Source organism: Vanessa cardui, chromosome 13, assembly GCF_905220365.1.
Source record: "Vanessa cardui chromosome 13, ilVanCard2.1, whole genome shotgun sequence".
Lineage (NCBI taxonomy): Eukaryota > Metazoa > Arthropoda > Insecta > Lepidoptera > Nymphalidae > Vanessa > Vanessa cardui.
Genome location: NC_061135.1, coordinates 4,648,011 through 4,673,773, shown reverse-complemented (window position 1 = coordinate 4,673,773; position 25,763 = coordinate 4,648,011).

Sequence of the window (25,763 nt, the reverse complement as noted above, 5' to 3'; positions counted from 1 at the left end):
AACAATGTGAATTCGACGCAAGATGAGACGAGACCTATAAAAATAAACTCCTATTTTAGATTTTTTTTGTTATCAAAAGTTAAAATTCCTGTTCACGCCTTGAAAAGTCATCAGTTAATACATCACAACAAATCGCTCCCTCGGAGACAAAAGTACATTAAGTCGAACTTCAGTAATGTCGAAAAACAAACGGCTCCTTGTAAATCATTCAAAGAAGGAAGGCGCTAACTGAATTATTATCAATTTTCTCCTTGCAATTACACTGTCCGTACTTGTATCATTGTGTGTTGTGACAAAGATTATGTCGACAGATGTGGCGTGTGGTGTGAATACGACTTAGATCGTCTAGTGAATGTATACATCAGAAGTTAATGCTAACATAATATTACGAAGACGTCAAGGCTAAAGACAGCTTAAAACTTAAAAACACCTTGTTGTTTATGGCTTATAAAGCTGCCGATCGAGTGTTCCTGGCGACAAAACCCAGAAAAAACCAGCAAAGAATATTATAAATTTCTGACAATTATTACTAAGCAACCCAAAATTTAGTAATTACCAATATATAAATCCCCTTTCTAAGGAAGCAGATGAAACCAATCTTCCTTTAACCATAATTAACAACCATAATTACTTTTACTTTTTATTTTTAACATTTTTAGTATAATCTATATTTTGACACTCATTATCAATCTATAAAATTTCGTTTCATTTATTAATTTAATTATATTTTTTTAAAAATATTTCGAATGGCACATCTATCCATTTGATAGTCTATCTGAATGTCTCAAGAGAACCTAATTTGACTCGCGACAACCAAGCGATTAAATTTTAATATTTGAAAAGAGTCGGCGCGAGACGAGAGACGATTGCTGGGGTGTCTTACATTTGTTTGTTTCTGCTGTTAAATTTTATTTTAGATTCCCATTCGAACGAAATTGCCGAAATAACTGATTCTAGTATCATTTCAAAATTGATGCAGTCGCGGAGTTTATTTTTGAAAGTACATTTTTATTACTTTACCCGAAGACTAGTTCGATGTACTGAATTGGAATTCTAAACATATGACAGAAATACAATGCGAAAAGTAATTAAAATATAAACTACATCTACTTATGTAGTTTGTTACCAATTAAACAAAAGTCATACTCTTTTTCAATATGGGAGCTTCTTTATATTTCTTTCTTTCTTCTAAATATATTGAAGAACGAAAAGTCGAGAATTCTGGGGATTTTTTATCTGATATTAAACAATTAAGGGTTTTATTACGATAACAAATAACCTTCTTTATTTAAAATTACATTATTTAGAGGTTTTAATACAATTTTTTTAAAGTGTGGTATGTAAAGCTAAAAGATTGAACTCGAAGTAGTGATTCGTGAGATTACTGAGAACGCACAAACAAAAATCTCTTTAACGAATAATATTAGTTTAGATATTTCGATAATTTAAAAAGCTGTGTTCTTGTCGAAAAAGGGAAAGAGGCACTAAGCTCTTACACGCACACCACACACTCCATTCAACAATTATTTCTGTCACACCCACAATATATATATATATATATATATATATATATATATATATATATATATATATATATATATATATATATATATATATATACATATATATGTGTGCAAAAAGTTTATATATCTTTTAAGTATATTATGTATTTGATAATGACTGGCAACTTGTAATGTCAGAAACGTTGGTCAGTTTTTGTATTCTTGTTCTGTCCGTCACTAAGATTGATTAAAGAAATAATAAAGTTAATATGAATTAAAAAACCGTGTTGTGCATTAAATCAAGCTAAATCCTACATATATTAAGGAGTACTTATATGACTTTTAATAATTATATATTTAATAACGGCTAATTTACAAATAGTACGTACTACATAAAACAAAACAATTTACCTATTATGAAACAGTGTGTTACGATCTGAAATTCCTTAACATAATCATGACGAATTTGTTTTCACAACCATATCATTTTAATATTTTTATGCCAGCGATATAAAACTTTATAAAACGAACTTTACAATAACGTAAAGTAACAAAAACAATTCGAGAACAATCCTTTGATCTCAAATATATTCGTCATAAAATGCAATTTCCTGGATTAACCGCGCTATTGAACGTAAAAATAAGTAGGTTAAGAATATTGCTGAATCGATTGACCTAAAACTAGTCGAAAACAATTCCGAATTCGCGGAAAAACAACGTACGATAACAGAAGTCTATACAAATTTTATATAAAAGTAACTCTGCTTCTTTTTTACACGTAAAAATTACGACTAACAAGCGAAAACTTTTAATTATGTTATGTTACTATGTACGTTATAATAGATTATGTGACAGCCCGTAAATGTATCACTGCATACACTTTTTTATGTAATAGGTTGGCGGACGAGCATATGGACCACCTGATGGTAAGTGGTCACCATTACCCATAGACAATGACGCTGTAAGAAATATTAACTATTCCTTACATCGTTAATGCGCCACTAACCTTGGGAACTAAGATGCTATGTCCCTTGTGCCTGTAGTTACACTGGCTCACTCACCCTTCAAACGGAACATAACAATACTGCGTACTGTTGTTTAGCGGTAGAATATCTGATGAGTGGGTGGTACCTACCCAGACGGGCTTGCACAAAGCCATACCACCAAGACACCTTCTTTTGAATTAAAAATCTTTAGCTTATTTCATAAAACTGCTACTTTGCGGTTTATGTGCGTGGCAGATCTTCATCTGAATCGTGCACTCCATTTAAGATACGCATTAAACACATGAAAACAATTGGTATTATTGAGTTAGAGTCAGTGATCTCCAGTTAAGATTAGCGGATTCTCACCAATAGATCTCCCCTAAATATTATTATAGCGTATTTAGAAAAGCATTTTAACAATGAACGATAGCTTCCAGACTATTCCTTAGACGGGATTTTATAAACAATTTGGAAAGTTGATACAAAAAACACTGTTTCTTTTCGCCAGCTCATGTTAAGTCTAGGTGTTTTCTCTTCGAAGTAGTAGTTATTTTTAGTTCGTCCATCAATAATAAATTAAATATGTTTTAATAATCAATATTTTATGACTTATGATCATATTTAACGAAATAAGGTATACTTACTTGTCCACAATTCTGTTAAACTCTCTAAATTTATTAATATTAAAATTAAATAGTTTTTTTTTCGTTTATTTTCTTCGGAACGTATGCCATTATTTAAATAATTTGATTCGTATCTACATTGACACACAAAATATTATTATTCAGATAACTAATGATAAATACATGAATATCTATTTATATATATATATTAGTATAGCTATGCAGACGGTAAATGGACGGTAAGTATATTTCAATAAAAATATATATTTTATTTAAATATTTTTGATATAAAATTAATTGTTGCTTCTTGTCCAATCGGTACAATCTACAATCCTTACTGTTAGTAGATTATTTTTTATGAAAATTAAAAGCTTGAGGCTACTTAAACAAAGTATAATTCAATATTGATTTAAAAATTACATTTAAACGCCACTTTTATTCACGTTTACTGGCATTGCATGTAACCGCTTTTATTTTTGAATTATTTATTAAATACTAATACTTTGTTGTTCCCTGATAAGAGGAATTGCTCACTCGAGGAAAGTTTCCTTTAAATTTAATGTTAGGGCTAACACAAGTTAGCGTGCAACCCAAACCTTAGTTCCAGACAAAATAAAATATATCCTACGGCGTAAAACAGGTAGCCCGCGAATTCATTCCGACATGTCATTAGTCCGTCAAAAAGTTTTGATACTTTCAAATGTTTATCAAAATCAAACGTACCTATAGTAAATAAATAATCCTACATTCAAACTGTATTGTATTAAACAAAAAACCATAAAATAATAACAATGATTACATTACATAGAGATATAAATCTATATTAATATTATAAATGCTAAAGTAACTCTATCTGGCTGTCAGTCTGTCGTACTTTAACGATCAAACCGACGACTAGCTATTAATATGTACGTCTATAGTTTCTTGCCGGTTCTTCTCGGTAGAATCAACTTTCCGAACCGTTGGTAGCTTCACTTAATTGTTAAATGACGATTCAAAAGTGCTTGTAAAAGCCCACTTGAATAAAGTTTATTTTGATTTTGATTTTTATATTGTCGTATGTCTTCTATTTCTAAAATATTAACGAAAAATATATTTTTTAACATTCTCGTACCAAAGAGGTGTCTTGTCGTTCCTTGTTTCTATTTGGTGGTGAATAATTGATAAGTATCATACCTATCTAGGCCTGTCAGCCTTACCACAGTCAAACGTCAGTACAAATACTATGTTACCATAACTAGGGATTATAAAGTGGAAGTATATTTATACTATTCATGATAACAGACAAGTGAGACATCTATGTTAAATTTGTATTGAAATCTAAAAAGTAAGTAAAGTAACAACCCGTTAATTTTCCACTGCTAAGCTAAGGCCCTCTCTGCTATTAAGGAGAGAGTTTGGAACATATTCCACCACGCTGTTACAATGCGGATTGGTGGAATGCACATGTGGCATAATTTCGGTGAAATTAGACATACGCAGGTTTCCTCGCGATGTTTTCCTTCACCGCCGAGCACGACATGAATTATAAACACAAATATATAGTGGTGCTTGCCTGGTTTTGAACCCGAAATCATCAGTTAAGATGCACGCGTTCTAACCACTGGACCATTTCAGCAATTGAAATCTAAAATCAGTTTTAATTAATTTCACTTTCACCATTCAAATATCAAAACTGTTAAAACGAACTACATTTCCTCAAAATATCGCCGGCAACAGTATAATGGTTGTTTATTGAATTGCGGCGATTATTTTAATAGGTTATCCGGTCCATAAGCTGATGTTGCCTTCATGGCCTAATGGTACAATAGACCCCATTTAAATAACACACAAACATAACCCTTATTACAGGTTAATAAAGACCATTGTGGTCAGAACTCGATGTTTTTACCGATACCTTGGAACAGCAACAATAGTTCCCTGGACATTAGAATAATGATAAGATTTGGAAACCTTCGAAGCGAAATTTTAGGTTTAAGTCATTGCTGCAATTATTTGGTGGCTTATTTTATATGCTAATATGTTATTCTCGAAATACTGAAGTGATTATGGGTTTTAAAGGAGATGCATCGCGAAGGAATCTTAAATGGATTTAAAAGTAAAAGACTTTCGGAAATAATATTTGTTATTTGATTTTTTTGTATTATGACACGATACAATTAAGAGTTGATATTTTATGGAAAAAAAAACAGTGTTTGCTATTTGTGCATTTCCAGCTCTATATATTTGTCTCATCTTAAAACTATATTTATTTGTATGTGTGTGTGTGTGTGTGTGTGTGTAAAAATATTGATGCTGCGAACGGATCGAAGGATGTCATCAAACTTTTTTTTGAGTAGAGAACATTTTATAATACGAATTCGTCGTAGATGTTACTCAGATAAATAAAATCTTTGTTAATCTCTGTATAGAAAAGAAAAAAAATTATCACAGATATTTATATGAATATGTATATATTACATATTTTTAAATAAAAAGAGGTATAAAATTGGACAAGTGCAAAGTCGAGCTCTATACTAATATTTTTTTGTGTAGATATAGATTTTATCACCGAAAAGCTTAGATTTTGATTTTAATTTCAACCTTTACGTACTCATTCCACGCGACAAATGGACAAATGGACAAACGGTCAAAGGAGTGATCTTATAAGGGTTCTGTTTTTTTTTCAGAAGCACGGAACCCCAAAAAGAGGTAGTTCATTATTATCATAAATATATGTACAGTAATCATTTATTAAGTGTTTAACTACATTACGGTGTAATGATAACAAACACATAAATTAAGCTTTGTCAAGGTCTTCTTTACCTACTACAAGTTTGTACGCTATATTTGACTTGAAACAACAAGCGTTGTAGTGCGAAAGTTCATATATGGGAATAAATTATGTGATAGTAACAAAACTGACCTCTTTATAAGATTTTGTCTAATACAAATTAGATTTCAAAGTGTTAAATAGAAACCTTTTATTAATATATAGTAAGATTTTTTTAGTATATAATGAATAACGTAATAAAACTAAAAAATATATTATTAAATAATTTAAAACAAAACTAATAGACATATTTAATCCATAACAATTTATATATAACCTCCTTTTATAAAACTCTTTTGAAATATTAAGTTATTCAACGAAAATACCGACATTCGTAACGTAAAATATTTTTTATCTATCCACAAATACCCACGCGTATATCCCGTATAAGCCAGATTACGTATTGGTTCTATTTTTAAAATTTATCTAAAAATCATTCATCACTTCCAATCTTTTGTTACTCTTACTTTTAAATACTCTCCTCTTGTCTAAAATGTCAGCTAGTGGCGCATTCTTCCGTGGTTGAGAATTCTAGAAACGAACCCCAATACTCAAGCATGCGAATACCCTCCTGAGGGATTGATTTTCCCTTACAAAGAATACACACAACCCTCACGTTCACAATATAATTTTCTCTGAACTGTATAAGCATTTTTCATCATCTATAAAATTGATTTATATATAAAATTATATATAATTGATATGCGGACTGTCAAATAGGCCACCTGATATATGATCACTATCGCTCACTAACATTAGTCCTACCACAGGGTAGATACCAACTACTCATCAGATATCAGATGCTTGGCGGTAGACGCATAACAGCAATACTTCCGGCTTGAAAGGAACTACTACTTTACTTTACAATAGAGGCGACATCTTACATCCAAGATTGGTCGTGCATTGGCATTGTAAGGAATGGTTAGTAATTCTTATAGAGCCAATGTCTATGGCAACCAATTAATATAAGGTGGCCTATGTCGTCGTCAATAGTTGTGAATAGTGTAAATTATTATTAATTTTATATATTTAATTAAAAATGTATTATTTCCTGCCGTGTGTATCACCCATCTCGGGATCACGTTTGTGTCACACGTCATTTCGATTGTCGCATTTCATCGCGGAGGGGACAAAGAAATTGACCCCTGGCATTTCTAAAAGTGCCCATTCTTTTTCCTTCCTATAAAGGTTATGGTAATGTCCTTAGGATGGGGTTAGGTGTAACAGATGTTATCGCGTTAACATTCCTTTATGGCTTGTATTTGCTTTGAATGGAAATTGTATTCAATTGACTTTACGTTGCGCTTTCCAAGCTTCGCAATATCTTTTTCTAAATTTGTAATCTTTATTTATCATTGATTAATTACCTTTATCCGTTTTTATAATCTATTTGTATTTTCTGTTCATAATTAATATTTATAGTTTTGATAACTAACTCGTTAGCTTAGCTGACGTTTTGTAGGCGGACAAGCGTATGGGCCACCTGATGGTAAGTGGTATAGGTATATAATATACAGTGGTCACCATGTACCTTGTATGTACCTTGTGCCTGTAGTTACACTGGCTCATTCACCCTTAAAACCAGAACACAAAAATAGTAAATAGTAAGAGTACTGTTATTTGGCGGTAGAATAACTGATGTATGGGTGGTACCTACCCAGACGGGCTTGCACAAAGCCCTACCACCAAGTGAACCTGTTCGAGAATCTGAGTTTCCAGGTTTGAAGAAAAATGAATTGCAAAGGAATATTAGTAATAGTCCAGGATTAGGTTGTTCGTTACCCTTCAATACTTCGAAAGCATGTTAATAGGTTTATTGGTATGGTACTCTCCTGATCAATCTCTACTTCTCTACTTATATTATAAATGTGAACGTAACTCTGTTTGTCGGTCTATCACTACCAAACCAATAAACCGAATTTGATGATATTTGGTATGAAGCAAACTCGAACTCAAAAGAAGGACATAGGCTACGTTTTTGCTACCACAAGACCAATCCCTTAAAATGCGAGCGAAGCCACGTGCGGCAACTAGTTTAAAATAATAGAATTGTCATCATTGACAGCCAATTCTCATACACAGCTGGAGTTTCTTTTCCAAACGGGGGTAGTGTTTCAATTGGCCATCGATAAGAAAGTGTAATGCTTCTATATTGAATAAAGTTATTTGAGTTTGAGTTTGATATATGCCACTACCAATGACTTCCAAAGCTTTCAATTATCTGACTTCAGCCTTTCCTTCTACTCGTGTCCTATCTTCTATCTGTCTGGAGAATGTCCTGCTGTCCTTTGCCGAACCGTTTCTATATGTCCTGTGTAGGTAGCTAATTTCCATTGAGATTAGCTGCCGTGACTGAAATAGATCAGGACGACAAAATATTCATAATAATAAGCTACAAAGATACTTTTTCTAAGTTTACCAAAATACCATAGCGCTTTATATCAGAGAAAAGTATCTCAACGAAATCAGGTTCATTATAAATAGACTTCAGTATAGTACCCAATAATACCCTGGGTATTCTAGAAGTATCAAAGGTATACATTTGTCCCGGAGTTGTATTATGAAACGGAAGTTCCCGCAACTTATTGTACAAACTTATCTCTTGCATAATGGATGTGCCCTGATAGATTTCCGTAAGTGATTGATAGAGGGCGATGGTGTTTAGCACTCGTATTATAGTCATGTTATTCAATACTAAATTACTTAATCGTTTCATTAAAATTATTAATTGCTAATTTTATACTTATATTAATTAAACCTTTTTATGTTTTATTTATAAAGCCCATAAGATGTATGTAATTTTCATGTGAATTTGTAAAATACGTACATCAAAAAATAATATCCTCCGTGGTCCAGTAGTGTGTACACTGGTTTTCATGGGTATGTCACTCCGAGGTCACAGGTTCGAGCCCGGACAAGTCGATCATTAATAATTAATTTCCTATGCTCTCTTGGGTCTGGGTGGTACCGTCTTTACTTCTGATTTTCCATAACACAACTGCTATAGCTACTGAAATAGGGATCAATGGATGTGATGTTGTCATATTTAAAAAATATATCAAAATCACTATAAATTTTCTGGCTCATAAGATCTTATATCAATTTAAAAATCAAACAAAAAGTCACGTGTGAGATTATTAAACACTGTATAATGTAACGCATTTTGATGCGTGTGTACTTTAAATGTCATAATTAATTATTTATTACTACAGTCAATGCCATTTCACGATCGACTTTGTTCTTACAGAGTGACTCTATAGGTCAATGTTGACATGTCATAATCAAAATCTTAGCGCACGGATAAATGACGAGAGGACCATGTGAGAATGTCAAGTGTCTATTATAAATGCTATGTTGCCAAAGAAACAATATATGTGTTTATAATTTGATGACCTCCATGGTCGAGAAGTTAGTACACCGGTTCGTTTCGATTCCTGGCTGAGTTGATGCAGAAAGAAATCATTAGTTTTCTATATTGTCTTGGGTTTGGCGATTTGTGGTACCGTCGTTCTGATTTTCCCTAACACAAGTGCTTTAACTAACATTGGGATCAGAGTAATGTATGTGATGTCCATTATTTATTAAATAATAGATCGAGTATGTATCGAATCAGATGTAGTTAACGAGAGTGAAGACTATCAAAAGTATATCTCCATTAAAATAAATCAGTAGTCATGTGATGACGGATCGGCCGAGCTTTTGTTGTGATAATGCGAATATTGTCGAACGTATACTTTCCATTTTTAACGATTCTCGATATTTATTACCTCTGGGACACGCCAAATGTGAAATTCGTGTATCTATTTAGAAGACACTGCAACAAAGACCAGTCTCTAAGATGGACCAACGGACCTATATCAAGAATAATATTTAATGTACATATATTACTTCTTCTGTTAAAAACTTATAAGATTTTGATATGGTTCTAACTAATAGAAAGAACTATACACGACAAGTTTACATAAATATCTATTTTTTTTTAAAAAAAATTGTAAAAAAACTGCTCATTTATTTCTTTTATCCAAAATTTGCTTAAACTGTTTAAACATTAAGAAATACATTAAAACTATTTAATTAAAAATTATATGTATTGAGACCAATAGCATGCGTCTATATTTTAAGGAACACTCTTATCACGTATTTTTATGTATTAAAAATTAGTAAAAAGTATGAATATACCTAGTTCGTTAAATGAATTATATAGAAGATATCAGTGATTGCAAATTACTTGAAAATAATAAAACCGATGTTCGGATAATTCCTCATATTGCTGTAACTATAAAATTTTGACTTTGAAAACTTATAAGCCGAGAAATAATTTTGATATCAATATTCATATTTTTTGTTAACATACTAAATTAATAAATAACAAAAACATCAACAATAGCCTGTAAATATCCCACTGCTGGACCTCCTCTCCCATTAAGGAGAGGGTTTGTAACATGTTCCACCACGCTTTTCAAATGCGGGTTAGTGGAATACACATGTGGCTGAATTTCAATGAAATTAGACACATGCAGGTTTAATCACGATTTTTTCCTTCACCGCCGAGCACGAGATGAATTATAAACACAAATTAAGCACATGAATATTCAGTGGTGCTTGCCTGGGTTTGAACTCGCAATCATCGGTTAAGATGCATGCACTGTAACCACTGGGCCATCTGTGCTCTTTTAATGAACGTCATAAGATAAATATCTTCCCAGCTACCTACTATTCATTTTTTGTTGCCCCGTTAACTTGCATCCATGCAATATGCAGTCCAGAATGTCCACAGAGTGTTCAAATCTATCGAAGACCTTTAGGATTCGTAGCATGATGAAATTTACATGTACATATAGCGTGGTTTTAATTACAAACATTTTCTAAGCAGCTATTTGCCCAGTACTGATACATTTACGAGTTGATACTACACCGTTTATATAATCTGTTTAATTTGTGGTGTACAATAAAGTATTTAAATAAATAAATAAACAAACAGATACGCTGATTCAATTATCATCGAAAGAAAACTAAAATCTCTGACCAGTAAATGTATTATTGATTTTCATGCAAGAGAGTATAACTGTATTATTCTTTCCACCTTTCTTAGTTCGACTTTATCAGCGGGTTTCATATGCGGCGGATGATGGATGACCTGTCGAGGGGCGATGCAGACGGAAAACGTGCAAATTAATGTTCACACCCTCGCCTCGTTAAGCTGTTGACATCTCCAGATAATTTGTTGAAGAAATCTTACGTATTTCGCGAGAGTAATCGACTTTCGTCGATCGTAACTCACTTGTAATCGAAAATAGTAAGTTATTACTACAGTGAATATTAGTTTTTTATTAGAGAATGCTAGTGAGCAAAATGTTAAAGGCTACTTATTCGTATTAGTTAACAAAACAATGACTACTAGTACTAAAATAAATATAATAACATGCAATTAATTCTAATTATGCAAGAAAAAAAGTAATTACTACCGTGAATAATATTAGTTTTTTGTAAGGGAATGCTAGTAAGCATAATGTTAAAGACTGCAATTATTATTAGTTATCAAAACACTGACTACTATCAAAATAAGCATAATAACTTATACATACTAAATTAACAAACAAAAAAAACAACACCCTGTAAATTTCCCACTGCTGGGCTAAGACCTCCTCCTTTGAGGAGATGGTGTGGAACATGTTCCACCACGCTGTTCAAATGCGTTAAAATTATTTAAAATTATATATTTCAATTTGGTATTATCATTTTTAAAATGCCTTATCAGAGATTATTAGTACTAATAAGCAATCTACACTTATAAATTACACAGGTATCTATCACACATATATAATATAATATAGCATATCATCATGAACGCCTCTATGCGATTTTCTCGTTAATCGCTGCATATGATGTCTCCTAAGAGTGAAAAATAATAAAAATAATTATGTAGTATTTGTATAAAGCACTCTACACATAGCGTGATAGACTTATGTCCATATTGAAATAATAGACCAATTATAAAATACTTCACAAAAGATTACACAACGAATTTATAAATTTAATCTGTAATATTTAAATATAACCTTGACGACGTTGTTACTACGAATAGTTTAATGGCTGTTGGCCACAATTTCAATTTCAACCACCAGTCAACGACACATCTGTAAATAACAAAATCGATTTAATAACCTTAACCTTTTCTTTTTATATATCTTTGAATGTTTTTACACTTTCCTATTATTTACTTAGAGAGTAATACAAAGTTCAATAACTCAATTCAATCAAAAAATATAATAAATTAAATTCCTTATATATACACTTATCGAATGCACATGTGTTATGAAACGATCTAGATTATGATAATATACATTGAATACAAATAAGAGAAACAAGAGTCAGGCCTCACACAATTTACGAAATGGAAAATGTATCACAATATCTAACTCGAAAACATTCGCAATAAAACCTCATTTCTAATCCCCGAAATGGCGTTGCTAACATTTAAATTCGATAGAGGAATAAATTGACATACAATGCTAACAAAAAGTTAACCGCAACACGAATAAACAGATTCCCGAAGTCAATTTCCAAATTGCCGACGACCATAAAGTCAACCCTCCTTAATCCAATCACACCCCGCGCTTGTCAACGTTTTGTTTCCTCTTTTGTTAATAACCAAAAAAAGATGACCTCCTTTAGCGACTGCAAGGCTCCTTCGCGTATTCGTGACGGTGATCCCGAAATAACCGGGTAGGTCACGCTTAAACGGTTCATGATGTATAAAGAAACGTTTGAAAAGTACCGAGCCCCACAAAAAATATTTCAAACATACTTACGCAATATAATAACTTCCTACCAAAGGATAGGGTATGTTTTCGCGTAAAGAAAATAACAAAGATAAAATATGTCGCCCACGAAAACAGAACAGACTTCAAAAATGGTTTTATAAAAGGAACACACGAAGAAAATAATCCATTTAGTCGCGTGGCGCGCAAATGTTCGATCCGTTAAGGGAACGCGGTACTACGAGATCAAAAAGCATTGGTATTTCGAACACGGCCGTCCTTTTATTTCAGCCGGTCAAAGCCAGGGGTTCGAAATTTAAAATGTACTTAAATTCAATTCGTATTTCCGTTTCTCGAATGTTTTTTCTTTTTAATTTCCATTCGTGTCCATGGCGTGCTTGTTTTTGTCCATTCATAGTTAATGTGGGTGATCTTTTGTAAGGGCTCTCTGTGAAATTAGAGAGGGTATCGTTTTCAGCTTTTTGCGAAATCAAAATTGATCTTTTATTATATGCATATTCGTTTCATTCAATCTGCCTCGTGTTTTTTTTTATCAATCAGCAACAATTAAATTAAAAAATAAATGTTGCATTATTGATCTGACCAATATAGTAAATTAATATTCATGAGAAGTTAAATCTCTTGAGTACTAACCATTTGAGAGCTTCTACTAGGTTATGTTTCAGAATATCTTGGATACCCATTTGAGCACTCCTCAACAATGTCTACTGTCAACGTTACTTCGCTGCCGTAAGCCTAATTGTCATAAATGTCATTGGATTTTAACTTTAAAACATTGGTTAAACGGCAATTGTTTCCAGCCTGTTACGGACACGTTAATATAAATAATTTAAAAGACAAAATAAAAGAAATTGCATTTTTATAACTAAATCCCATCATTTAAATGCATTGCAACATAATCTAATTAAATACCTTGTAAATTATATCGTTTTATAATCGAAATTATAATTGATGTAGCTTTTTCTTTTTAAAAATGAAATAGCAAAAAATACCGCTTTATTTTGTCCTTAAACGAATCTAATCTTCTGGAAACATTCGTAAACATCACTTAAGGAAGACCAGTGGTCACGGAAGAGGCGGAAATTTTTCAATTGAATTTCACGTCGAAGGGACGTCACACACGCTACATTAACTACGGTCAAGATACACGCGCTCGTAAATCGTGTGCGTAAGTGATACGGGTTGAGAGTTTACGGGTGACGGAAATTACAGAAAATATGCTCTTATCGTTCAATTACTCTTTTATCAAACACATATAAATAAATAAATAAATATTGGACAACAACACACTCTGATCCCAATGTGAGTAGCTAAAGCACTTGTGTTACGGAAAATCAGAAGTAACGAAGGTACTACAAACACCCAGCCCCAAGATAACATAGAAAACTAATTAACTTTTTCTACGTCGACTCGGCCGGGAATCGAACCCAGGACCTCGGAGTCGACCATGAAAATCGGTGTACATACTAATCGACCACGGAGGTCGTCTATCTATTATGTTTTGAATAAAATTCCTTTCCAACACTGTTTGTTTATAAACGGTTATAGTACAATTTAAAATATTTCAATATAATAAATACCAAGTATTGTCTATAAATTCATTAAAAGCGACACGAAAATACCGAAGCATTGCGACTTCGTGTCCGCGATATTAAAATACTAAAAACAGACTTATTATTTCAATATGCATCCACAATATGTTAATTTTCAATTCACGTCCTTATACCTCGTGTGACAAGATTGAAAATTGCATGAATGTTTTCGAGCTTCGAGGTGGAAGCTGCAAATTTATTTTTGTGGTGATACTTAAGGTGAATATTCACTAGACAAAAATACACGCGACATAATCGCATAATAACTTACATATTATTATTACACATTATTATATAACTATCGTTCAAATAAACTATTAACCTGTATGTGCCACAAAGACTTATAAAAATTACTAATAACTGTTACAGTTTATGTTTAATACAACACAATATTTGAAGCTATATACTTATAGCCCACAAAGGCATCTAAGCAAATATGTCAGTATTTGTCAACGACATGCAAATTATCTCTAATTACACAATTCCTCCCTTCCTAGTAGGTACTCATAGTGCGTAAAAGAATCGTTAAAATATATAGAATATTTTCAAGTGTATTGGTTTTTTTTTTTAAATTTAATCTAGCGCTTGACTGTTATCACACTTGATGGAAAGTGATTAGACAACCAAAAGTGGAGCGATATTCATAGACAATGCATATTAACTCTAGGCTTGAAATTACAACATTTTGGAGTGTATATTAATACATAAGTTGCCAAATACGTTCTGTTATTATATATGTGTATCATCTGACGACCTCCATGGTCGAGTGGTGTGTACACCGGTTTTCATGGGTACGCTACTCTGAGATCCCGGGTTCGATTCCCGGCCGAGTCAATGTAGATTACCATTAGTTTTCTATGTTGTCTTGGGTCTAGGTGTTTGTGGTACCGTCGTTACTTCTGATTTCCAACACAAGTGCTTTAGCTACTTACATTGGGATCAGAGTAATATATGATGTTGTCTCATATTTATTTATTTATTTATATGTATATTCTGCGTTATTTAGTGTATGTGTAAATGGCCCTTAATAAGTTACAAACAGCGCGACGCTGCGCTATGGATTTATCATCGCGACAGGAGGTCGTGTTCCCGACCGTCGCAGTATCAAATATTCGCTCACTCTGACTTTTGGTATTCCCGTTTCACGTATTTTATTACACGAAAAACGGAATACGTTCAAACATTCATACTTATTAAGAGAGTTGCTTGTTTTATTTATGTAGGAAATACTTTCATATATACTAAACTCTGAACAAAACTTTGAAAATGTTAACAAATGATACATATTATTGTCGTCCAAACGTGATAATTACTACCAAAATTTCTGATTGTATAGGCGTTATTTCTGTCACTCCTCAAAGTCCTTACTATTTCGCTTTCACTAACCAGAATATATTTTATATGATACGTGCATCAAAATTTATTATCTTAAGTCGGTTTTCAATCACCATCAAATCTAAAATACAGTTAAAATACAATCATATAAATCGGAATAACATATTACGTTGTCTTTTTTTTATGGTATAGGTTGGCGGACAAGAATATGGGCCACCTGATGGTAAGTGGTCACCATCACCCATAGACAATGACGCTGTAAGAAATATTAACTATTCCTTACATCGTCAATGTGCCACCAACCTTGGGAACTAAGATGTTATGTCCCTTGTGCCTGTAGTTACACTGGCTCACTCATCCTTCAGACCGGAACACAACAATACTGAGTACTGTTATTTGGCGGTAGAATAACTGATGAGTGGGTGGTACCTACCAAGACGGGCTTGCACAAAGCCCTACCACCAAGAAACGAAAAAAAAAAAGAAAAATAAAATTTTATTTATTTATTTAAAAAAGAATTATAATAAATCAAAAGTGATTCCATCTTGGGTCGAATACTCGCCCCGATTGAAGTACCGTATAAAAACATTAAAGGTCTCCATTCCCCTGTCAAATAATGGCATCCCGCAAATGTCGCGGAGTTCGCCCGCAGGAACGCGGAAAACTTTGCATCTAATATTTCATCCGCTAATATCTCACGGAAATTACCGAGCTCTTTGTCTTTGTTGTTCGTTGTGGGCATTCTTTACGAGTGCTTTGTTCGTATAAATTAATATAACCGTTCAAAACTGTTTTAATAAAGACAAGCTGAATCTGCCTTAACCGCGCCGAATTTATAAAACTTTATCTGTAGCGTAAAAACCGTCATCGTCTCTTTACACGAGGGATAAATTAAATTAAGTAGCCTATGTATTTTCCTGGAACTCAAACTATATCCACAGCAAATTACATATCAAAATTGGTTCAGTGGAACGTGATGAGGTTACACAGTTACTTTGACATTTACAATATTACCCTGGATTGCAAATGGTTGTTATTTATTTAGTAATCCGTGATAATAATAGTTTTTATAACATACATATAAACATATATTCATTGGGCTTTTTATGGCACATAAGTAAAGGCTAAAAACGATACGTATGCTTATTAAAAGAATATAAATTCATTGTTATTGTTTTATTTTATTTGTATTTGTCATTCTTGTTTGTTAATTACATGGTCTAAAAAGCGGATGTAACTTTGCAGAGCAAACTGCTTATATAATTTGTATCTACTAATATTTGAGGACATTTTTTATAGCATGTCTGCGGAATATTTGCTTTATTAGTTTTTTTAGTATTCCATAAAAATAACTTTCTCTGAATGGAATGTAATCTCTACGAAAAATAAATAAATATACCGTTAATCTAGCCGGCTAGTTCACCGACACGTCACTAATCCCTGGCGCTAGTATCGCGACATCCGGCGTCGGCGGCCGCGTCATTTCCTCTTCCCCCGGATACAAATAAACCGAGCGTGCATCACACATTGCGTGAGATAAATCGTCTGAGTGATTTGCTGAAGATTTATATTAACTAACTATACCCGCGACATCGTTTCCATATGCGTCACGATACAAACATGCGGTATAGCTTTGTGTCATAATATATTTATATGAGATTAATATAACAATATATATTTGACGATATACGCAAGGTGGCAGGCAGGAGCTGGATACGAGTAGCCGGAGAAAGACCATAGTGGCGTGCACTTGAAGAGGCCTATGTCCAGCAGTGGACAAAAACGGGCTGATGATGATGTGATGACATTAATATGATGTATTGAAGTGATTCATATCATTTGAATAATGACATTACATAGTATAACACAAAGACACATCTATCTGTGCCAACGTATGCTTAGATCTTAAATTTTTTTTAATGGACTGATTGATTCAGAGGAATGTTTATATGTATAATAAAGGTACAATGTAGTAGAGAAATGCTGATGATTTTAGAGGTTCTAAAATGATGTAAATAAACACACTTTTAATATCAGCATTGCTCCCGTGCGAAGCCGAGTCGGGTCGCTAGTACTAGCTGAATTAAAAAAGAAAAAAGCCCCTTTTACTAAGACAAAATTAAATGTAAATGTCCCAGTGCCATATTAATTTGAATAATTGTATTTAACTAATATGACTTTGTATTTAAACTACTGAGTTTCTTGCCGCGTAGTAGTAATTTTCAAGATGCGAAACCGTGGGTACAGTTTCCTGTAATATTTACGTATACATTGAATAACTTTGTACGTATTGTTTATATTACGATTTCATCAGTAAAACGCCTTTGTGACTATATTACACCCACGATCCATATTCGACAGTAATTGGAAGAAAACCTCATATTTGTTTGATCACATTTCACAATAAATTAAAATTTACATTTCAAACATTTTCATTTCTGAAAATTAACACATATTTTAAACCCAAAAATTATTTGCAATTTATTACATTCAATTCTACATAATTACATACACTAAAATAATCATCAACTATCATCAAAGTGATTAAATTAAAGAACGAACTGAAGAATGAAAAACTGTAAATAATACAAATCATACAAAATCCGTTCAGCCATTCATTTTAACCTTAAAAAAAGGCGGTTATTACATTCAATTACTGCACGAAACAACATAAATAATCACGGAATAATGTTACCACAAACGGCTCAATAGCTCGTTAGGTAGCCATAGAGAGACATTCCATCACGCGGGTCACAAAATACGGAATAACTGACCCTTGTCCCTTGTCGTTGGCGAGGCAGCTAATGAAGTACGCATATTGGCAGGGCGCGTCGAACGCAGAAAGCTGCGTACTAGAAGCGAATATATTTATGTCAAAAATACTAGAGTCGTTATAAATGTAAATCAAATGAATTTCCTTTACTTAAAAGTAACGTTTCTAACGTTACATTTAATTATTAAATTAAACACTACCATCGATTCGGATCAGAAAATACCGAGGAAGAACGAGCGATTGAAACAGATTGGGTGTGTTTTTTTTTTTTAATAATTGTTATTGACAATGACATATTCCATGCCAGTCAGGAGTGTGACCTTTGATGAACTCACTAATTGTATAAGGAACTTTTGTACAGATGCGTTCTTTATCAGTTTTTTATTTTTTTTATTTATGCAATGGATACCATCCATATCCATTGCATAAATAAAAAATAAAAAAAAATATTGGTCGCCCTCTGGGATCATGTTCTAAAATATTTTTATTATTCGTTTCAAGTTGTGTTTTATATCACTAATAGATAACAGTAGTTAGGTATACCATTTAAAAGTTCGAATAAGGATATACAATAACAATTATATACAATCAACGAAAAATATGCTGGTAAAAGTATCCGACTTTTATAGTGTTTGTTTTTTTAAATAAAGTAGATATGCGGACTGGCATATGAGCGAATATTAAATATTCCTTACAATGCCAATACACTGCCAACCATGGGAAAAAAGATGTTATGTGCCTTTCTATTCAGACATGTCTCTTCTAGATTACTGCGTCATAGAAAATACTGGACACTGGTTAATTACGTGCGATAGTTGGGAGCTCACGAGAGAATGATTGCCGCTCGGTAACGACGCTTCGCCAATAGTCTTCGGATGTGTGCGGCCACGAAACGAGCGGTCTGTAAAATAAAAGTTATGGCGGTACCATTTAATTTAATCCATACCTACCAGAACATCAGAAAAAAAATACTGAATGATAGTTTTTTGAGCTGAAATTGGTTACCGATACAAAACTATACTACGATCGTGTGACAAAGTTACAGTTTGTTATCATGTTATTGTTATCACAATAACAACAGCGCTAATAGAGACTAAGAACTGTGGAAGATGTAACGCATAACAATAAACGCCACTCAGAAAACTCCACAAAAGTTAAATAAGGATATCGCTTAAATCGCACACATCCATTGGCAATCAAAACAACGTAAAAATATAATAATGTGAACACGCTGTTTACATGGCCTCAGCCATCAGAGCACGTATCCAGTAATGTCATTTGGTAGCCTCACAACAACTACTTTATGGCAGGCAGCATTTCGTTGTTCTATCGTCTTCACAACACTACACACATAAATATGTGTATTTGTTTTTGTATGTGTGGAAACATACCTAATTCCTGCTGATCACTTCGCTTGTTCATATTTCTCGCACAATTTGTAATATATCAACCGATGATATGTGATGTATATAAATAAAAAACATACAGTAAATACTTTATTATTATTAAAATGTGCTGTTACAATTAAATTTTCGTATGGTTTCCAGCAAAACTGTTGATTCTGTGTTTTTATAATACAACAGTAAAATTACAGTTTAATAATATAATTAATTATATAACAGCTATCAAATTTAAATCAGGTGGCTAATATCAACAGCTGAAAAGTTGGCTTCTTTACGCACTTGAGCTTTTACCTACTAAATATTATAAAAATAAAATAACTAAATTCATTCACCGAAGTATGCTAAATTATTATCAACATCAAAACCAGATTAAAACCATAAAAAGAACAAATAATACAGCCTAAAGAACAAATAATCAAAATATTCATAAATTAAAAAAAAAGAGAATACCAATAGAAGATTATTATTCCAATTTCAAATTCATTAATCCTCGACCCAAACGGCTAGAAGTTCATTAAACTCCATTCGCCAAAACTCATTCTTCAGCCCAGGGCACCGGCAACAGAGCCCGTATGTCCCCCACGGTACTGTTTTAAGTGACAAACTCATAAACATTTGTCACAGGACCTTCCAATCGCCATTATAATCGAACCATTTTAACATAACCTAACACCGCGCTAACTTTATTCTATAATTTGTTCGTGTTAAAACAGCAACAAAGGTCAGTATTATCTGGCCGTGTATTACTTATTAAGGACCCGGAACGTTTAACCGATCCCGTTCTAAATTTAAACAAATAATTTACGAACGGTCATTCTTGACACCCGAATGCATTAAATATACTTTAGGGTTGTCACTTCACTATGTAATTAAAAAAAAACTTTGAAAGTTTTCTACAATCGTTTTACATTTTTTTTTAAAATTAGTAGGTCTTTTAGTAAAAATAAGAATGTACTTATACTTTCGTAACTGTGAGCGAAACTAACATTATATCGCCAAAAACATAGTAATTACAAAACAAAACGACTTTTTTTAAAGTGCAATTCTATTTTCTTCTTAATTTTCAGTTATATCAACTCAAAAAATCTATTACCTATGAATAATAACATTAATCATTTACTCGTACGATTAACTACAATACATGTAAGCTAAAAATAAATATTTAATTCATGTTAATTAAAATATCTCAACCCTAAAACGAATGAATAATTGCACTCGTGTCCAAAACCGTCCAGTTGCGGCCATGTTATTAATGCTCAGCTCGTCACTGTACATCCACACCGGCCCGCTACTATCCTCTACTACAGACAATAATAATTAATCGAATTATTTCATTTCAAATAAATTTCAATTGTTTTTCAACGTAAAAAAATATCAAAAATATACAAATAATAATATCATGGTACAATATTAAAATAAAAGTATTATTGACTTATCTTAATTGGAATCAATAATTTAATAAATGATATAAATTAACTTTGTAATTGTAACAAGATATATGTATAATTAATCGCCAAACAAAAAGACCGCTAGCAGTGACGAGGCAAGTAATATATTTGAGTAATGGTCATAACAAAACTTGTGATTGGGTTGAATCAGTGCGGGATGGGAAATAATTAATGTGAAGACGACGTTACGTGTCTTGGACCCCTGGTCTCTGCGGTGCTCGGGGGTTATAAGTTGGGTTTGGACGATAGACATTAATTGCGAATGTTTTATTGTTGTTGTGCTATGCGTCACATTTTAAATATTTCAACATTTGACAGTAAACAATTTTATGCTTTTTAACAGATGAAAAGCATGGAATTTGTATTGGTTTTTGGATTCATAAATTTAATTGCATGTACTGAGAAAATAAATGGGTATGTAAGTGCTCAAAACAGATGAATCATAGGGGAAGATTGCGTATTCGAAACATGGTTAGGCAGTTAAGCCCTTTTGGGTTTTAAGTTTGTATCAATGTTCTCAAACATCAAATCAGTCATATTTTCTTTCTTCATTTGTTTTAATTTTCAATTCTCTTTCTCTCTCCGATTCTCCGACATCTTAGACTGTCTTAAGTTTAGATAGCAGGATATATGTGAGACTAAATTAAGACTTTTATTTTAAAAAAAAATTCCTACATCTATAAGAATCCTATTACTTTTACATTTTATGATGTAATATATTGTTGGTCTTTTTGGCGAATACCTCTGTACTTAAGAGGAATTATCCCACCATGTTATTGTAGTCGGAGTTGTAAAAAAAAAATAAACTCACGATAGTTTAGTAATACTTGGCTGAATTCGATTTCGCGGTCTTCGGTTAGAAACCTCGCTATCTACCTTCTGGAAAATAATTAAACCTTCTTTAATAATCATTTGTCAACAACAACAGCCTGTAAATTTCCCACTGCTGGGCTAAGGCCTCGTCTCCCTTTGTGGTGAAGGTTTGGAACATTATATTTAGGGCTTTGTGTAATACACATGTGGAAGAATTTTATGAAATTTGACACATGCAGGTTTCCTTACGAAGTTTCTTTCATCGCTGAGCACGATATGAATTATAAACACATTAAGCACATGAATATTCAGTGGTGTTTGACTGGGTTTGAACCTGCAATCTTTGGTTAAGAGCATTCTGACCACTAGGCCATCTCGCCTGAATAATCATTGTTCAAATTTATTGATATTGTAAATCGATTTTGTGTAATACACATGTGGCAGAATTATAATTAAATTTGACACATGCAGGTTTCCTCACGATGTTCATTCATCGCTAAGCACGAGATAAATTATAAACACAAAAAGCACATGAATATTCAGTGGTGTTTGGTTTGAACCTGCAATCTTTGGTTAAGATGTCCGCGTTCTGTCCACTGGGCTATCTCGCCTGAATGATCATTGTTCAAATTAATTGATATTGTAAATCGATTTAATGTCAAAGCTTAATCATATATTTTTGTCGAATGTAATTCATTTTCGAGCTGGAACATTCGCGAATCGTGTCACCGATCTTGCCCCCGCAGGGTGCCAAATGGCCTTCCGAGTAATTACACGCGTCCTTTGTCTCCGCTAACCATAAACAATAAAATATTTATTAGCATCAACGACGAAATCGTTTTGAGAATTTATTTGTATGATTTTAAAAATATTTATTAGATCTATAATAATATACGTAAAACCATTAATAATACGAAAACTATATGACATATACATTTTTATAAATAAAGGTAATATTTATGCGGAGAAGATAAAAATCGAGTGGAACTATGTCACAATTATAATAGAAATAGAATAATAACGAACCTTTGCGATGCTTCCATAAGTTTGTTTTACGAGTCCATAAGTTTTTTAAGTTTCTTTGGAGTTCTTGAAAAATTAGTATAAACTATTTTATTTGGTAAAGCCATCTGTGTATCATGTATTAGAGTCATCCAGTGTAACTAAAGATACAAGGGATATGACATCTTAGTTAAATGTTAGTGGCGCCAAGGTTAGTGATTATTTAAGAAATGGTTAATTTTTCCTAAAGTGCCATTTTCTATGGACGATGATGAGCATTTACCATCGTTGGACCCAACCACTCGTCCTACATATATTATAAGAATAAATAGTAACGTAGCCCTAGATTAATAAAGGCTTGCACGTGTAATCTTAATTAATTATATACTTTATGAACATTAAAAGAATTAAACAACAGGAAAATAAAACATGAAATTATAGAATTTAATAAGAAATGGGCGAGATGGCCCAGTGCTTAGAACGCGAGCATCTTAACCGAGGATTGCGGTTTCAACCCCAGGCAAGCACCGCTGAATTTTCATGTGCTTAATTCCTATTTATAATTCATCTAGTTCTCGGCGGTGAAGGAAAACATCGTGAGGAAACCTGCATGTGTCAAATTTCATAGAAATTCTGACACGTGTATTCCAACAACCCTCATTGGAACAGCGTGGTGTAATATGTTCCAAACGTTCTCCTCCAAAGGAAGAGGAGGCCTTAGGCCAGTAGTGGGAAATTCACAGGCTGTTGTTGTTGTTGTTGTTGTAATAAGAAATTTGAGTTTTAAACGACCTAATATCAGAAATTCGATACTTATATACAGATACAGACTTAGCCGGTTGAAAATTATACAACCTATTATATGCAACCTAGAATGAAACTATAAATTATTTAAATTATATAAATTATTACATCGAGAGAAATTACTATTACACAAGTCTTCTGTAATAGTCATCTGTCACAAGTATCTTGTCTAATAGTAATTTCTATTGATTTAATTAACCTGTCCATCACGCCCAATCACTTGCATCACGTTCTACTCTCTCGGACATACGAAAACACATTAGCAATTACAAGTAAAAATTATGAGTGTCCATCGCAACATGGAACACACCTTAATGTTAAATTAGGTGATCCATCTAAGGGCAAAGGGCGTTAAGGGCCCAATAAATTAGTTGGGGACAGCGGGGATAATAAACACGGCGAGGAAATAGCATTGCCAAATAACTTGTTAGAAGATGCCCCGACCTCCCCTATTGACTAATGACAGCGCTTTGTTCTCAAAAACTTTTTAAAGGTAGGCTTCATTTGGCATATTCTATGGGTGCATATTTGCTAGTAAAATACTATCATCATCTTAACATAGTATAAAACAAAGTCGGTTACTGCTATCTGTCCCTATGTATGCTTAGATCTTTAAAATTACACAACGGATTTCGATGTGGGTTTTTCCCATAGATAGATTGATTCAAGAGGAAAGTTTATATGTATATTACATGCACAGTGCAGTAGAGAAACACTGATTAATTAAGAGGTTTCTAAAGTGATGTCTTGAACGTTGTAAGTCATTCTGTAGTATTAATCAGCATTGCACTCGTGCGAAGCGGGTTCGGTTTGCTCGTATTTTAATAAATGTCTATTAATGCTGATCTTAAAAATGTATAAAACAACACAAAAAAACCTTTATCAAATGTGATATTTCCCATGAAAAATCGAATTGTATTTATTGTTAACGCATAAAGACTTACATGACGGTACTTAAAACTATAGCCAAGTTCCCATTAAAAACAACACTTCGCGCGCTCATCTATCACGCTAATCTACGCCGACGGTTGCTCGCATAAATCGGTGCGCGGGCGCCGGTAAAGCACTGTCCTACAAGGATGCCCACTCAGCTCGCGATAGCGCGACAACGGCTTATCTCACCTGACTCGCCCGCCTCGATCGGTGACACTGCGCATTGTTGATTGCTAGCCAGCGAACTTCCTATAATAATATATTTTTACTCAAATTATTGCGATATTAAAAAAAAACAACCATAATTAAGAATAGAGCTTAAGAACAAGCAAAGGATTCTTCTTCTAATAAAAAAGCTGAAGTAAAAAATTATTTCCACATTTTGCTCAGGTGAGCATCATAGGTATGATGGTATGATGGGCAGGAAATTTGAATGGACAATGAAACACAAATACATTATTTCGTTGGTTTCGACTATATAAAGTAACATTACAAAATTCAAGGCAATAATCAGAACGCTGCGTAGAAATTTTAGACATTAAATCACAGGAACACCAACACTTTCTAAGTAAAAATTCCCTGAAGCTTCACAAATGGTTATATAAGTATTTAGTTTGCTTTCAATAATATCAAAAATAAAAACACTTAATCAAAAACACTTCATTTCATACCATAGCTAAAATAATATTGAATTTAAAATATTCCGTACGTCAAACCGAGGCAGCTGTGAAATCCTTTATCGTAGTATGTAGGTGACAAACGCAGAGGCCGTGGAGCGTTATCGAATTACGATTTACGATGGAGAGGCTATCTTCGATGCTCATGTCGCTGATTTTTTTTATCTTGCTAAAGTATTGCGATGCATTGTTCCGAAATATATGTCTGTCGCCAACTTTCTTTATGGGTGGGACTCTATAAATTTAAATAAAACTAATTATAACGGATGAATCGCGTA